This window comes from Agelaius phoeniceus, chromosome 1, assembly GCF_051311805.1.
Source record: "Agelaius phoeniceus isolate bAgePho1 chromosome 1, bAgePho1.hap1, whole genome shotgun sequence".
Lineage (NCBI taxonomy): Eukaryota > Metazoa > Chordata > Aves > Passeriformes > Icteridae > Agelaius > Agelaius phoeniceus.
Window position 1 is genome coordinate 113,111,719 of NC_135265.1, and position 16,813 is coordinate 113,128,531.

General features: G+C 36.5%; 1 protein-coding gene across 7 annotated transcripts in view; it reads left to right on the forward strand.

Moving 5' to 3' along the window:
* SNTG1 (syntrophin gamma 1) overlaps window positions 1–16,813 on the forward strand; it is a 319,691-nt gene that overhangs the window by 144,165 nt on the left and 158,713 nt on the right. The gene's annotated exons all lie outside the window — the stretch shown is intronic.

A 16,813-nucleotide genomic window follows, 5' to 3' on the forward strand; every position in this document is an offset into this window, starting at 1 on the left:
AAGAGAATTCTGAAGAAAACTCCATGATGTCTCTTAATGACTTTTCCAAAAGGCTTTTAATATACAAGGGCTGTATATATTTCATTCAATTTTAGTACTATACCCATCTTTGCAGTTTCAGAGGCTATGAATGGTCTTGCACCTAATTTCTGTCTGGATTGGCAGAGTAAGATACAGTAAGTGGGTACCTGCTGAATGTGACTGACATCAATTGTTCTTTTCACCAAGGATCGAGAAGAGACTGTTAGACCTTGTACTACTTATTGCTGTAGAGCAGAACTGTGCATCTCTCACACAGTGACTTGTTTAACATTTCAACGGTTCAGATTTTCTCCCAGGAATTCTAATTCTGCTTCAGCAGGCTAGTCCTGACATGGTTTCATGAAATGTGAAAGGAGAGGCAGCAGAGAAAAAAAGAAGTATTAGTCAATGCTTTAATTTAATGGCCCTCTGAATTTTAATCTCAAAGTAGGACACATTTCTGAGATCCTTTGTTCTATGTTTTAGAACAGTATCTCTGAATGGAACTACCTGGGGGATTGCAGAACACAGAGTATAGTGGGGTTGAAGCATCACTGTGTTTCCAACTTAAAAAGTATGAGAGCAATATCTCAAACCTGTTGCATTGTTTAAATCACAGTCAGATTTCTGCATGATTTGTCAGAGTAGGAGGTCAGCTGCTGAGAATTGCCTGCATTCTTTTCAAAAAAAAGATTGTAGAAAATGAAGAATTTGGACAATTGCCGAAATTCAAATAGCATTAATATATCTCAAGTGTGTATTAATTTAAGGAATTACATCATGTTAAAAAAAAAAAATCTATGAGCAATAGGTTTCATCCTGGACACAGCTAATCCATCAAATGAGCTTCATATTGAGAAACACATTATTTTCCATTATACAAAGCAGACTATGATGTATCACTTAGACTTCTGTGGATTTTCCTCCCTCTCTGTTGCAGAACTTTTCAGCATTTTGCAGGGAAGTTTTAAAAATTCATCCCACTTATATTTGGTCCAAGTTAACTTGCATCACTCTTTAAGTACATAACTTAAATATAGACATTTTTTTTTCCTTTCTTTAGGATTTGAGAAAGAGACTGTGGTATTATTCCAGTGTAATTTTGTTTTCTGGTTTTGTTTTCTTCTTCCTTTTAATATTCCAAATAAAATAATCATTTTCCACCTTCTGTTGGAAAATGATTATTTTTTCTGGAATATTAAGCGGAAGAAGAAAAAAAATGTTCAGGCATGTTTGAATGTAGTAATTTATGTAGTAAAATGTAGTTTAAATGTAATTCAAATGTAGTTTAAATGACCTGCAATTTTCCAAAAAATGACAAATATGATACCACATCTTTGGAATTTAGAAAGGAGAAAGCTATGGGACTTGAAACTAGAGTCTTACAGCAAATTCTTTCAGTCCAGTGTACATACACTAGAACATTTCTAATACTGTAATCTAAGAATGGATTGTGTTGAGCCTTACCAAGTATGCCACATCCAGTTTTCTTACATAACTTTCAGATATAAATAGAAGGAAATTGAGTTTGGGAGGAACTCCAGCAGAAATATAAATCAAGGCCTAATATAATTTGTAAAAAGATAAGGAGTGAGGCATAAAAATTTAAATATACTAATAGGGTTAATAATGGAGTTGTGGAGATGGTAAGATGTCACAAGCAAAAGATTAGAAATGAGAATGATAAAGGAGTGCAGATATTTTATGTATTTATTAATTATCAGCTTCTTGGTATTCTTAGCTCTATGCAATTTAGTGGCATTCATGAATGCTTCCCCAAGGAACTTAAAATCAAATGTCATATGAAAAATGCAGTTCATTTTCACCTAACATACAGATGAATTGCAACTTCATCGTGGTCCACATATATTGGGTGAAAACATAATTTAATTACTATGTTCAGTTTTTGTTCTTGTTGTGTATGTCTCTTTTATTTCAAAATGGCTTCTGCTGAAAATGGAAGCTAAGCAAAGGAGTTGATAAAGGAGATGCCCCACCATAAACTTCATTGAAGTCCAAAGGAATTACAGTTTTGAAGCATGCGGTCTTTTACAAAATACTAAAAATTTCTGCAGTCACTGCAAATAATCTCACCCCAGCAGTAGAGGCTAGTAAAGTATCTCTGACCTGGAATTCACCTTTTTATTTTTTTTCTGTCATCTATACTCCTTAATATAAAGGGTAAAAGAAGACAAAACAGCAACAGAAAGAAAGGAAACTATAAGAAGTAGTCTCTAGAAAACCAGTTTTTTTAAAGTTAAATTTTATATTTCGAAGTACAATTTTTTTGTATCACTGTGGTTCAGGACCAACTGAGTTATACTATGCAGACTTGTAAATAGGAAAGTTTTCTCCCTGAGACTTCTCATTAAGGATTATAATAGTGTATGTCGGGGTTTTATTTGATGTTGTTCATGTGGACTATTTCAGATTACCTAAATTTCAAAGGTTTCTTGTTATTCTACAAAGATGCCATCTGATATCTTTATATTTTGCATTGGTAACATTGCTTTATTTTATGTTCAAAAATGTAAACCAACTATTCAATAAGCCTTATTGAATCTGTTACCTCTGGAAGTTAGATTATCCCAAAATTATTCTAGCATCATGAGTTTTTTTACACTTAGAAGAAAATTCAACTTCAGTCTTAGTAGATGTGAGGCCTCAGTTCAGCAAGATAGCAATTTTTCCCTAACTTTAAAAATGAGAAAAGAAAGGACAGGAAAGGAAAAAGGAAAGGAAAGGCCTTTGCTAAAGTCTTGTCTTAAAAGCACCAGCACCTATTTTACAGTAAAAAAGAGCTCTCAGAATAGAAGCTATTTCTTTTCCTCCTGTGTTTTTGTTCAGCCACAACCTACCTGGCTTATTGTTCTGCCGAAGTGGTGTTGGGTGAATACATCTAGAGACACCACATCTGCTTCCACTGGAAATGGGGAAAGATGTTCCAAAGCCATATCAGAGCAGGCTTCTAGATGGAGTGGTGAGAGATATGCACAGGCGGTGAAGGTGATCTGATAAGCTGGGCAGTATAATGTGTTTTTCTGCAGTGGCAACCACAAGATTGGTATCTTGGAGTTTTACAGGCATCTAGTCTAGGGACAAGGGAATTTCTAAAGTAGCTGAATGTTGTCAAATATAATGAAAGAGACTGAAAAAAATTCCACAATTGTGGAACTCTGTCTGGAAATTTTAGCCTGTTATTTAGACTTTGTAAGGAATGGACAGTTCTTTTGCCAAACTTGGCACTCTACTGTGTACACTGATACTATATTACTTTTTTATTATTATTTTAATATTTTTACATTATTATTCATGCCCATACAGAACAATCCCACAAAACCAGAGCACAAAAATTGTTTTCATCCCACTTGAACAGGAGAGGGATGATGTAATCTGGTGACCTAGGAGATCACATAAACTCTGTTTCTGTTCTGTTGAGGAAGGTCTGGAAATGCAGGCCAATCATCTTCCTGCTCTGCTCTTATGAATGAGAGCCAAAAAGTTCATTGGATTGACAAAGTTTAAACCATTTTTGAAGGGTTCGCTGCTGTGCTAGGGTCCTCTTTAAAAATCTTATAACACTACTCTCAAGCCTTGAGCAGGACTAGTCTGGTTACAAGTGATTAAGAAGCCCTTCCATTTATGTATATTATAAATAATTTGTTGAAGAAAAATTTCTAGATGTTGTGTTTCTTTATTAATAGATGGGTTCAGTAGCAGGATGTAATAATTGTCAAACAGTATTCTAGATCCTTTGATAAACCCTTCTTCAAATAAGATGTTCATATATGTGTTCATATGACCTCACTTCACCATAACCAGTCAGGTGCATCGGGAGTGGAGGGAGAATCCAGAAAGGGAGCTGTCCAGCCCAGTAAATGGGAAAGTGAGAAGAAGTATATGCTTTAGATCCCAGGTCATATAAATTGGGATTGTGAGGCTTATTCTTTAAAAAGAAAACCAGATAGGCAGTTATTTATAAATAATTATTATTTATAAATTTCTATTCTGGGGGCTTTACTGGAGAATATTGAAGTTTGTTCATAACTTCAGAGACACTTCCCTTCCTCCTTTAATTTTTTTAAGCTGAGCTTAAAATGATGGTCTATAAATGAAAAAAGCTAAGCTGTTTCAGACTTTGAAGACCATTATCCCAATTCCTGCAGGGACAGGCATGATCCACTTCATGACCCCATCACATAGGTTTGTTTCTGACAGTGGAGCAAACAGTGTTTTTCACTAGGTTTATGTACACTAAGATCAAGAAGGTCACACATACTGTGTTCTCAAACATACTGCTGCAATTGTGGCAGCAGATTGTTTACCCGTTGGTTTTCCCCTAACACAGTCTCTTGTAAAAATCAGAGGCGTAAGTAGAAGACCATGAGACTGCACATCTTAAGGATGATTATTTTTCTTCTGAACTATTAAAAACTAATAATGAAAGTTTTTTCTCCCATGTTTTAACAGATGTGCTCTCTTTTTTCAATTTCTTCCACCATATTGTAAGATTCCAAAATAACTGTGAACTTTGATGGATATTTACTGCTTGTCAGTCCTTATGATTTTTCCCAAACCAAGCCCATGTTCAAGTGGTAGGTTGAAATTCAGATTCTCACAGCAGTACTTACAGACTCCCATGATATTTTTTAGGTTCACTTTTAATGATTGTTAAAACTGCTGCTTGAAGACTGCTACTATTTTTACAGAAGGCATTTAGTATTCAGAGGAAGAATACAAAAAACGAACTTGACTAGTTTAAACAGCAGGAAGATGAAATATTTCTCATGGAGCGAGCCATTGTTTTAAGCAGGATTTGATGGCTGTTAAACCATGAAGAAATACAACAACCTGGAAGTTGTGCTGTTGCTAGGAGAGGTAATATCAGCAACACACACACAAAAAAAATCCTAATTTTCAAAAGAGAAACACTTCCCAAGGAGTGAAACACTCTCTATCTTCTTTAGCATTCTAATTTTCACCTACTTTTAAATCAGGCTTAGCCAGCTATGCTTTATGAAGAATTATTTTAAAATATGATCAATTATCACAAGACAGCATTAGAAAACACTTTTGAAGCCAAAACCATCAGAAAAGATTTCCTCTCAATTTCGGTTATTAAACTTCACAGTTTTCTTCCTGATAAAATTTCAAGCTCAGATAAAACTGCATGATACCAGGATTTCTTAGACCAATTTTTACTTGGGCACGATTTAAGTGGCAGAAGAGCATACATTTTTGGTTCTCTGAGTAGCAGAGTCCTTGAAATTAAGTTTACAGAACTTCTGCTAAGGCATCATTTCTCATTGTCATGTGTATGTCTCAGATTTAACTTGTCTTCCATTTACTCTCAGTATGTCCTTGTAGTTTACCCTGATGGCATTGCTGTCACTTACCCTGAAAGCAAGAGGCTAGTCCTTTCCCTGGGCCATGTGGTCGTCAACAGATTCTAAAAATAGTATTTTGTTCTACTGCATGATCTTAATTTAGCTGAACTTCCTGCCTTAATCATTCCTTTGTGACAGGTTTGCCGAATCTCAGATCCTCAGACATGCTGTACAGCCCCCCAACACCCATATTCATTTCCTGCATCAGTGTCTAGTGCTAACATTGACTTAATTTGCTTTAATTCAGTGTGCCACTGGACTTCTGTACAGAGCTTGTTCTCTTTCACTTTAATATTTCTAGAATTATAAAGGATGCTTTTAAGCAATTGTGATTTAGATGGTGCCCAAAACTGTATGTTGAAATAATTTGTTTTCAGTAGGCATGTCACAAGCAACGAACTTTGATAGTTCTGCTAGTCTTGCGTAAAGATTTCTAAAATAAAGCCCAGTTACCATAGCTATGTGACTGAAAATTCAGGGGAATTATTTCTTAATGCATCTCTGACCTTCTTTCCTCAATATTATTGCTTATAGTTGGAAGTATATGTAAATCTAATCCCTAAGATTACATATACTTCTCTTTTTTCAGTTTCTATCTTTTGTGACCCAACTCAGCTAGGAGGAATGAGAGAGAGAGAGAAAAGAAAACAATATGTAAAGAAGTTAGGTTCTTTATTATGCCTAAAGTACTTTCCTTCAGTTTACCAGTCATAATTAGCATAGGGAATACTATTGATGAAAAAATGTAGCAAAACTTCTCCTAGCAAATAATAATGTGTAACGGGGAAATGAAACGAGTTTTAAAATGTTTCCATTTTCTCCTCCTTCACATTTTTTTCTTTCCTTGGTCTCCTTATTAGCTATCTCTTCCTTCTTCTATCATGTTTTTCTCTTCCTGTTTAATGCTTTTTCCTCTTTCATCAGTCTTTTTGGACTGGCACTGTGTTGTTGTGTTACTTTTAGTAACGAAGTCTCAGTCTCTCTTTCTCTCAAATTTTTTTCCCACTTCCAGTACTTTGGGGGAAAATGCCTGCTGGAAAAGAACCCTATAGCTTCCTCTAGTTCCCTACAGGATGATGGAATGGAGTCTTTAAACTATAACCTTTCCATTCCCTGAAATAGATTTTAAAGTGAATAAAGAATTTGTGACCTGAAGTCTGTCCTCTGCCCTAGTCTCTTGCCTGAAAGACTTGAAAAGTAAAAAGGAAGAGCAAAACCTCTGCTTCAGTGACTGTGTCTGAAGTGCAGTCCTTTGGTACTATTTAGTGCACCAATATAGATATTCATCTACTATACCAGTGAATTTTGGTGATATAATTGGAATTTTTGAAATTTGAGTCTTATTTGATTTCAAGACTTATGTTTAAAATCTTTCAGGTTGGTTAAACATTGCAAAATTCTTGAATTAAAGGTATACAAATTTAAGACATCATTTTGTATGCTGTATGATTCAGTTTCAGTTACACATTCACAGTCTAAATTTTCCACTGGAAACCAGTCTTAAAAAAAAGTTCACATAAAAAGTAACCTATAATGAGGTATCTTCTGATACTCTCAGGGGTAAACACTTCAGAGCTGTCATTTGGGCTAATGTACTGGCTGTTACATTCTGCCATTTCTTGTGCATTTCCAAAATATGAAGTTCCTAGGTCATGTTTATTATTATCAATGAAACTGGCTTCTGGCATTGAGGTAATTGCATAAAACAGCCTGTATCCATGGTTTTTAACTGTCTTTTCCTATGCAGTAGTGTGGCTGTGAGAAAACTGTCTATTAACAGTCACCTTTTACTAATTTCTGAGTCATGTAGCCTATTGCTTTGGAGAGTATTACTTGTCATGGACTAAATCCATGTGAGAGTCCAGCAGCTTAAGAGCAAGAGACAATGAGTTTGCTGGCATTGTTTAGTTTTTGTATTCTAGGCAGAAATACTGGTGTAACAATACCAAGCTTGTGGAATTTGGGTCTGATTTTGGGTGCATTTCCCTAGAATCAAGTTTCCTATGGTGGCTACAAACCTTCACATCCACTGTCTTGAAGGTTGTCTTCTTCTTCCTCATCCCTCAACATTGCCAAGGAAACAAAAGCTTCTACAGTTAGGGTGTGTCAAACTCCTTTTTGCTGACCTATGATGTTTTAGATTCCCTTTCCCATTCTATTCACTTTACTCCTGCTAAAGCCTTTTCATCATGAATTCAGCATCTTCCAGCCTGCTTGACTGTATAGTTCACATTCTCATTATCTTTTTTCATCTACATTTACTGGTGTGTGAAAGACAATCATTGAAGAAATTAGTGATATTAGTCCTACCTTTATTACAATTACCTTGCATCATAAATGTGTGCAGGATTTTACAAAGAAAAACCCTTATGACTTTCAATGTTTGCTGTCTTGGCTTTTAGTGAGCTCAAGAATGCATTAAGTAAAATCTAATCTGAACAGTAGTTAATTATATAGGAGGTGTGATAACCAAAATGAGTAATTCCTACAATATGACTGATTAAATAGGGATGCTGCTTGCAGTTACCCACCCATGTGTGCCCTGCACAGGTTTCATTGTGTGGCAACTCAGTGTTCCTGGATCAGCACAGTTTACCACTAGCCAGTGTTTGTTTGAATTTTGTGTGTTTGTTTCTGTTTCTAAAAGTGGAACACACTGTCATTGGTGGTTTTTTCTGCCTTACTGTGATAGTCTTATAGCAGGATTAACACCCTGCAGGATAGGGATGTGTGGACAGCTGGGATGACCATTCCACAATCCTATTTCAATCCACTTCCACAAAAAAGGATTTTCAGTGAGGGGTGCTGCTCTCACAGGGATATTTTCTAATTAGCTGTAAAGTATTTCTCACTGGCTACTTAGCTTTGTTTGGTTTAATTATACAGTGCTTTAAGTGCTGTGTTTTCCTATGTGGCATATTTTGCATATCTCAAGTTCCCTTTTTATATATTTTGACAATGTACTACTGCAGGAATAGTTTGACAGTAAATAAACTTGACTTGATAATATTACAACAGCACTGCTACAAATTCCTGCTTTCTGTATTCCAGAGTAGTTAAAGAGGCTTTTGCTGGAATCATATAAAAACTCAAGTGGAAGATCTAATTATTTTGATTAATTTTGAGCCAAGTTGTTGGTGTTTGTTTTCTATAATATTGAATTCTTCTATGTAGAAGCATCTGCTGTAAAAAAAAAAAAAAAAAAAAGAGGAAAACGTTGAAGACTGCAAACAATGATCATGGTATCTCTATTGGCTAGAATTTCCTAATTCATGCACTGCATTATTCCTCCTTCCTTTACTGGTAACTCTTTGAAATAGGTTACTGTTTGGGGGTTTTTTGTTTGTTTTTGTGTTTTTTGTTTGGTTTTGGTTTTTTGTTTGTTTGTGGGTTTTGTTTGTTTGTCTGCATGTTTTTTACCTTAACCTGAGGAAGCGTTTTGTTTCCTAGTAGCCTTTATAAGTGACTTTTCAGATAAGGTAAAACTGTAGCAGCAACTGCAATAAACCTTGGTTTTTCTCTCTGTTAAAGCTATGCTGTCCCAGAGATTACAAAACAAATGCATAGTTGTCATGGTTTGACACTGGCACAATGCCAGTGCCCCCATGAAAATACACTCTCCCTGGTGTCTGCTGTGAGATGTGACAAGGAATAAGCAAAGCAGGCCCCCACTTAGAAATAAAGAAAAGAAAACTTTATTAACTAAACTACAACTATATATATAAAAAGAGACACACAGGAAAAATGAAAACTTTCCAAAAACATTTCCTCCTCCCCCCACCAAATTTCCAGTACATCAATCCCTCAGATCACCAACTCTCGGTCCATCACCACCCTTTAGATAATCAATTCTCAGTTCATCAAAAGGAGAGGAGTCCTTCTTGTGCCATAGGCTTCCCCAGGAAACACAGCTGAAGCCTTGTGTGTTTCCATGTCACTCATGGCACTGCCCAGAGAACATCTGCCATGGTGACCGCTTCCTTCCATGTCCAGTGCTCTCACCACTGCACATGGACCAGAGCTGCTTCTAGGGTCGTCCTTTTAAGGATGCTTTGTCCCATTCCAAAAAGAGTGCAGTCTCACTTTTGGGACACCTGTCCCCCCCCAAATTTCACCCTCTGGGGCCGGGGGGTCTCAACACTGAACCCTCTTGGCACTGAGCCATTGCCTCCCCCTGGATGCAGTCTCTGTGTCACAAGGAACATGGTTCTGTCCATGGCTATAACAAGAAAAGTCCAGCCAAGGCCACTCCATCATCTCTTCCCACCTAAGATTCTTCTCTACTCTTCTGACAGCTTTCACTTGCCCAGACCTTCACACTTGCACATTTCCTTCTTCCATTTCATCTCTATCTCTCTTCTAGGAAAGGTTAATATTCTGCAAAGTTTTCATTGTCCAAAAAAGGGTTAAAAACTCGGGCTCTGCCTGCTCAGGAACTCCTGCAGCGGGCTGGACACTTTCTCGCCCCCACCCATCTCCTTCTCGGCTGTGCTGCCGGCACATGTTATCAAGTTTCAAGGTAGCAGTCTCAAGCACAGGCTGTACTCTCTCTCTCTCCTGGGCGGGGGGAGCTGCCCGATGCCTCCTGGTGCTTCTCCCACCCTTCCATCCTCGGGGCCTCTTCACCTCCCCTCTCTGTCCAAGGCCCGGCCTACCTCACCCGGCCGCATGGCTGCCCCTGCCCCGCCCAGCAGCAGCAGCTGGGCAGGGGAGGTCGGAACCTTTCCCCTCAGGAACCCAAGAGAGAAGTTTCCTGAGAATGCCCTGCTTTTAACCCCTGTGTTCTCAGAGGCATATCCATGTCCCCAGTGGCCACATGAGGTGCCAGTATTCAAATCTGAGCACCCATTGGTGTGACAGCATCCCAAAAAACTCACTTCCTCTCAAACCACGACAATAGTTTTTCTTGGTGACCACTGGAATTGCATGCATGCTTGTTGTAATAGGAGTTTTCAGACAGGAATATTGCTGTTGATTACTGAACCTGGTACTAGAAGCTAAGTTGCAGTTCAGACTTAATTCTAGATCTGTCAAATGGTCAGGTAAACACATTGATTTAAATATTTCTATGAATTTATTTTTTGTTATTGACTTGATTATTTATGGGAAATCTGTAAATTCATATTTTATAGAAGAAAGGAAGGAAAAAAAAAAGCAGTGAAGAAAATCAGCCATATTCAAGGATCAATGAACTGACATAGTAAACAACAAGAGTTTGTCTTAGCAGTAGTGCAACGCAGAGATGCCTTAGTCCACTTTAAATAGGAAATCTGTGGTGTTTCTCTTATAATGTCCACGGGGTTTTTTTGCTCTCTGGTATTTTACCTAGGTGAATCTGATACCAGAGTGTAGTAATTTGAATTCAATGTCTCTGCAAAGAGTGTTGTTTACTAAAAATAAGTACCTGGTTTCTTCTCTTTTTTCCTGCTTGCACTGTCTCGGTTTTCTTCTGTAGATTCTCAAACTGCCTCTCTGCTGGTTTTCTTTGGTAGCTTTAAGTCATATTCCCCAAACCTTTTACCTCTGATAGCCCAATTCTATTTCAGCAAAGAAACTGACTGCAGTTGCAAAACTGGTGATGGTGGCAATTTCTAAACAGAAAGCAAGCTCCAAATAACAATATGAATATATGCACAGAAAGGTGAATTATGACAGCTGTTTTAGTGGGCTGCTGTGATTTCTATTATTTCTGTTACCATCTCAGTGGGAAGGACTGATAAGGTCTAGTGCCATTACAAACGTATCACATTCTAATACATAAGTTGGTAATGTAAAATAGACAGTTTTTTGATTTTGTGAATATAAAATAGAATATTCTTTTCAACGGTAGGAATTTAATAAAACCTAATAAAACACACCAAAAGTGTTTTGACCTTAGTCAATTAATTTCAATCCCATCAAAATAAGGAAAGATCATAATTAAATTTTTTTTTTGTTTTGGTTATGGGATTTCCAATGAAATTTTGATTTTTTTTTTTTTTTTTGTCCTGGATCAATTAAAAATTACTTATTCCTTTTGGTTTTCATTGAAGGTAATGAAACTTCTGAATTTCTCTGAGAATAGATTTTGTAATTTCTTTCAGTTATTCTTACCTGGTCAGTTCAAGCTCTCTCAAGCCATACTGGCATTTGTGACTCAAACTTTATCAAATGGGCAGAAATTATGTTATATCTATTGGAAAATCCTGGTTTGCATTTTCCATGGTATGTGGCAAAAATTTCAGTCAATTGAAAAAATGTGTGCTTCTTTATATTCTTGTAAACTGGACATAAAGCATATTAGTATTATTTGAATTCAGTAATCTATAATAAGTCTGACATCATGTCCTTTCTTCATTTAATCTGGTTACAATTTTCATTATTCATTGCATATTATTATTTAATTTTTCTTAAGCAGGATATACAGACTTTAAAAATATCACTGTGAATGATTATTTTTTTCATTAAGAACTGCAATTAACTCTGGAAATGTCACATGCTTATATATGCAGGTATAAATATATTTGTCAGGTGTTCATAAAGGATCTAAAAATCTCAAATAAATACTTCTCAAGTATTTAAAACCTCTAGTTTATTTTCTAATCTCCTTTAGGACACTGATACAATGTTTTTGGCTTATTTCTTTTAACTTAAGTGAAATCAAAATATGCAGTATAATGTGGGAAGTCTCACTGAATTATTGGCATGAGGCATATTTCCAGGAGCATGAAATTTACATTTGAGAGTGAAACAATTGCCTTGGCAGAGGAGTGCCATTATGTCTTCTATATGAAAATTTTGTGTTGAGAGATAATGGAGGGAAAATCCAGACTGCAGTGCCAAATAGTCAGAGAAGAACTTTATTTCTGACAAAAGGCACTGTTATTTTGGCAAAACTGAGATATTTTCTAAATCATGTCACAGCTCATGCAACCTCCAGAGCAGTGAAGAATAAGGAGACATTTAGTACAAGCCTGGGCTCTAACATGTGCACTATCCTCTTCGAAATCATGTACATAATTGTATTTAGACACATCCACTGAGTCACCAAAGGGTAACATTGGAAAAGTGAGAAACCAGGCAAAAGATTTTTTTTTTCCTGACAGCGTTTGAGACTTTGACCCAGAGCCAAACTTTCATGCTCCAGTTTGCCATAGTGCGTTTCACATAATGACATGCAGTGACAGCCCACTGCCACTTAATATCACTGTTTTGAGATTATTATTCTCCTCTAATGCTTCTTTTCTTTCTGAAAGGTTGTGTGTTGTGTTGTTCTGAGGGTTTTTTTGGTTTTTTTTTGCCATTTGCAATAGCTTTCTTTTGCCAAGCCAGAACAGACTGGGCAACTTGTTAGGCCATTTTGTGGGTGTTTGTTCTGGGGGACACTAGATAATTGTTAATGCAAACATCACTGAATAAACAAACAGAAGCCCCAGAAAACTGATTCAGTTAATACTGCCTTCTGGATCACTGACTGTGGAAAAATTGTTGTTTATAGAGTGAATCATTAATTTGGCTTGCATATTAAATAGGCTTGCCACTAAAATAATAAATTATGACTGGCAGATAAATACCATCCTTGTTTTAACCAGGGTAAAATGAACGAAACATTAAAAAACATGTTAGTTACTAATTGCCAACTTCAATTCTTTTGAAGCATGAGCTTTGCTAAAAGCTGGACGTTTTGTTAAAAAGCTTTGTCAGGTAATTATTTTCCTCCCTGCCAAAGAACTGCACAGGTTTGCTGATTCCAAAGTTCATCTCAGTCCTTGCACTGTCAGGTAGATTGTGGTACACACAGCTTAGGGTCCTCCAGCCTCCTGAGCATCCTTCTTCTTACATTAATTTATTAAAACTGTAATTCTGTGCAATGGATATGCAGATCCTCCTTCATGTTTTGAACTTTGTGAGGAGGTATGAGGAAATGCTTGAGACTAGAGACTGTCTGTTGCCAACTCAATGAGAAATTTTTCAGCAAATGAGTCCAATATGTAAATTACTAAAAATCGTTATGTTAACTGAACATAAGTAACTCAGTGGTCAAACAAAATATAATTCAACTGTGCTGGAAAGCAATAACTGAATGAGAGTTTATTAATCTGCAGTTACTCAACTGCTCCTTTGATTTACTGTGTTGTCTGCATGCCTCTTACCACTCTCCAGTACCAAACACCTTGTGGCAAACTAGTGGAATGAATTTGGATTTGAAGTAATGTTTCTCTTTTTCCAGAAATATTTTTATTCCCTGTAAAGCACAAAGGACTTGCTGTGCAATATGCAAGGATAATTTCAAAATCTATTTTCCCTATTTATAATAGAGAAGGTTTGGGGTTTAGTTTTAATTATTGCTAAAAAAGGCCTTGCAGAGTGACAAATGTACGTATGTTTAATTTCCTAACTCATGCAAAAATTACAGATACGGTTTTCTCCAGACATTTTTACAATGAAGATCCCAAAACATTTTGATAAGAATAGAGGCAGAAGGACTTCAAAAGGCAGACATTAGTAGTAGACTATTATCATAAGTAGATGCTGATCTGTGATTTCTGCCTTTGAAATACGGTTTTAGTCTCTTTCTCCATTAGCAGTTCAGACAGTTCTCAGACAATAAGAATTTCTTGTGATTTTTCTCTGTCAAGTAAGACATATACAAGTGATACGCAGTGATGCTAAATAAAATTTCATTTGATAATGCATAATTTCTCCATACACTTGTTATTTGTGCATACAGTATTGTATTCTTACTTTGACCTTGAGAATGAATTGTTTCATACTATCAGAAGTATTTAATTTGGCTTGTGGTATTTCCTACACTTCCCAAAGTATCTCTTCTTGATGTTGTGCACAGAAGAAATTTTCTTTTTGTTTGCTATCTTATTTCATTATTGTATACTGGAATATTCAATCACTGAAGTACTTTGTGAAATTACATCTATTATACCACTGGAATATGACCTGATTTATTATAAGAAGATCAGAGCATAGCTCAAGTGCTCAGTGCATTATCCTAAATGATGCTCTGTCTCTGAGGGCTGCCATAGCCCTCATCTTTGCTGTTATGTTTTAGCCATTGATTTCCCTTTAGAACACAAATGCCATAAAAATACTGCTTGGTAAATGTTTCTTCAGTATTGAATAACTGCTTTTTCTGCCAAGGAGGTGTCAAAGTCTCTTCCCAGCCTGTCTGTCACACTCTGTTCCTTTTACATGCATCAGCAGAGGTCAGCTAAATAGGTCTGATAACTCAGTTTTGGGGGAGATGCAGATTGCAAGACAAGTGGAAAGGAGGGCAGGTAACTTTTAAAGCTTGCTTGTTTATGTGTCTTTGATTGCAGTTGTTCCCAGCCCCTTTGGAGAGAGGCACGCTGCTTTTGGAGCCTTTGTTTCTCTTTGAGTGATCCGTGCTGTTCATGCCTCCCTCTGTGCCTGCAAACCAGGTTCTGTCCTGGAGCTGTCTCCTCCTCACCTCCTCAATTCAAAGCCACAGGCTGCTCCTTTCTCACATTCTGAAGCACAGTTTGTCCCAGAGCAACCTAATGGTGGGGAGGGGCAAAAAAAAAAAAAAAAAGAATTATCTAGGCTGAAGGGAACTGAAGGGAACTCCTATGAGAGCTAGAAAGTTGCTCAGGTGAAAGTGGCTGCGATTTGGAGATGGGGTTGCAGGGATTAGCCAGAAGCTTATCACGGATCTCTGTAAGCAATGGGTTTCACAGTTTATCATTTTAATTTTTTTTTTTTTTTCAATTACTTAGGTTTATATTTTCTGCCTTTTTTCGTGTGTTACAGGAAGAGATGATTAGTAATCACTGGGGCTTTTACCAGCATAAGATATAACATTTCTGTATGATGCATGATATGTATTCCTGTAATTTAATTATCTAGAGTGTTTATTTGGGGTATAAATGCTGGAAACAATGACATTTCTGAGATTATTTATGAGGTACTGCACTTTGTAATCAAACCTTCTGTGTGCTGTTTGTAAAACATCAAGTGTTATAAAATTGCTGATAGTTGGAAAAAGAACATTGATAATGGGCTGACATTCTCTGTGCAGCTGCAGATGAGAATCAGTAGGAAATAGAGAGGAGCAGAAGCAGTGGCAGCTGTATTGCAAAGATTAGTTACTGAGATGTTGCCTGCCTGAGAAACACATAAACTCTCTGCAAGGAATTTTATTTTGTGTTAAGAACTATATAGCTCCAGCTTTACATTTTTGACAATATTAATAAGAATTCTTTTTTTCTCTGTGATAATATGAATATTTCTGAATTAAGCAAATAAATGCATTCAACCTAAAAAACAAGAATAAAAGTAGTCATACTGAGTTATAGAAATGAACAGGGTTAGACAAGGTTTAGATCAAAGAGTAGCTAAAAGAGAAGGAAAATGGAATTTTCATTGACTGTGGAACCAAAGTTGCCCAAACCCAACTTTGAAGAACTTTTATTAATAAGGCAGAACATAACACAAGAGAATAAACTTTTGACTGCAGTAGGAATTAGTGACCTGCCATGACCAGGGCCCAAGAAAGGAGAGCACTGTGCATTACTTCAGTTTATGTTTCAAAGATGCTCTTCTAGTTCCAGAAGGCTAAGAAGTCTTCAGAATATTTGGCTAAGGTGAGTAAAATCTCTTTTTGACTTAAGCTTATTCAGCTGAAAAAGGAGTTCATAAAGATTACAAGGAAACAAACTTTGTAACACAATGACTGACCCACCAGAGAGAAAATGTTTGAAACAGTAATAGTGACCTTGATTTTATGAGCGTTTTTGATAGCAGAATTACAGATACAGTTCATTATTGGATCTTGCTGCTTGTGTAAAGCTGATAAGGAAGGAATGATGATGGGTCATTTTCAAATTTCTGAATTGTAACCTAGCCAATCTAGGCTATCTCTGCTAGAAATTAGTCTGGGGAACAGGCTGTGAACCAGGCAGAGCTCAATAAATAGAGAACATTAACCTCATATTTGTGCTGTTCAATAAAACTGCATTCAGGCCGGCAAAATAAATCAAGAGACTTAATGAAAATATTTTATTATTATTAAGAGGTTTAATTGTAACTATTAGGGTTTAAATTTTTGTACTATGTGAGGAACTTTGAATTTTATTTTAAAGTTAGGCTATGGGTGCAAATTTTGTGTTGGAACTTTGAGTACTATACCTATACAAGTAATGGCAAGCACATTATTAATGCAAAACAGCAATAAAATACCTGGTGGAGAGAATTTTATTACGGGTTTTTTTTTTCCAGGCATTGAATGAAAGTGCTGTTTTGCCCAGTACTGTTTTGTGTATCCTGAAAAGGTTACTGACTGATGCATGGGTGTTTCTATTGCAGACCCAGGACACTGTTGGTAGCCTCTGCTAACACTCTGTTACAGTGGCTTTGTCACATAAATAAATGAATGAATAGGTGTGCATGGC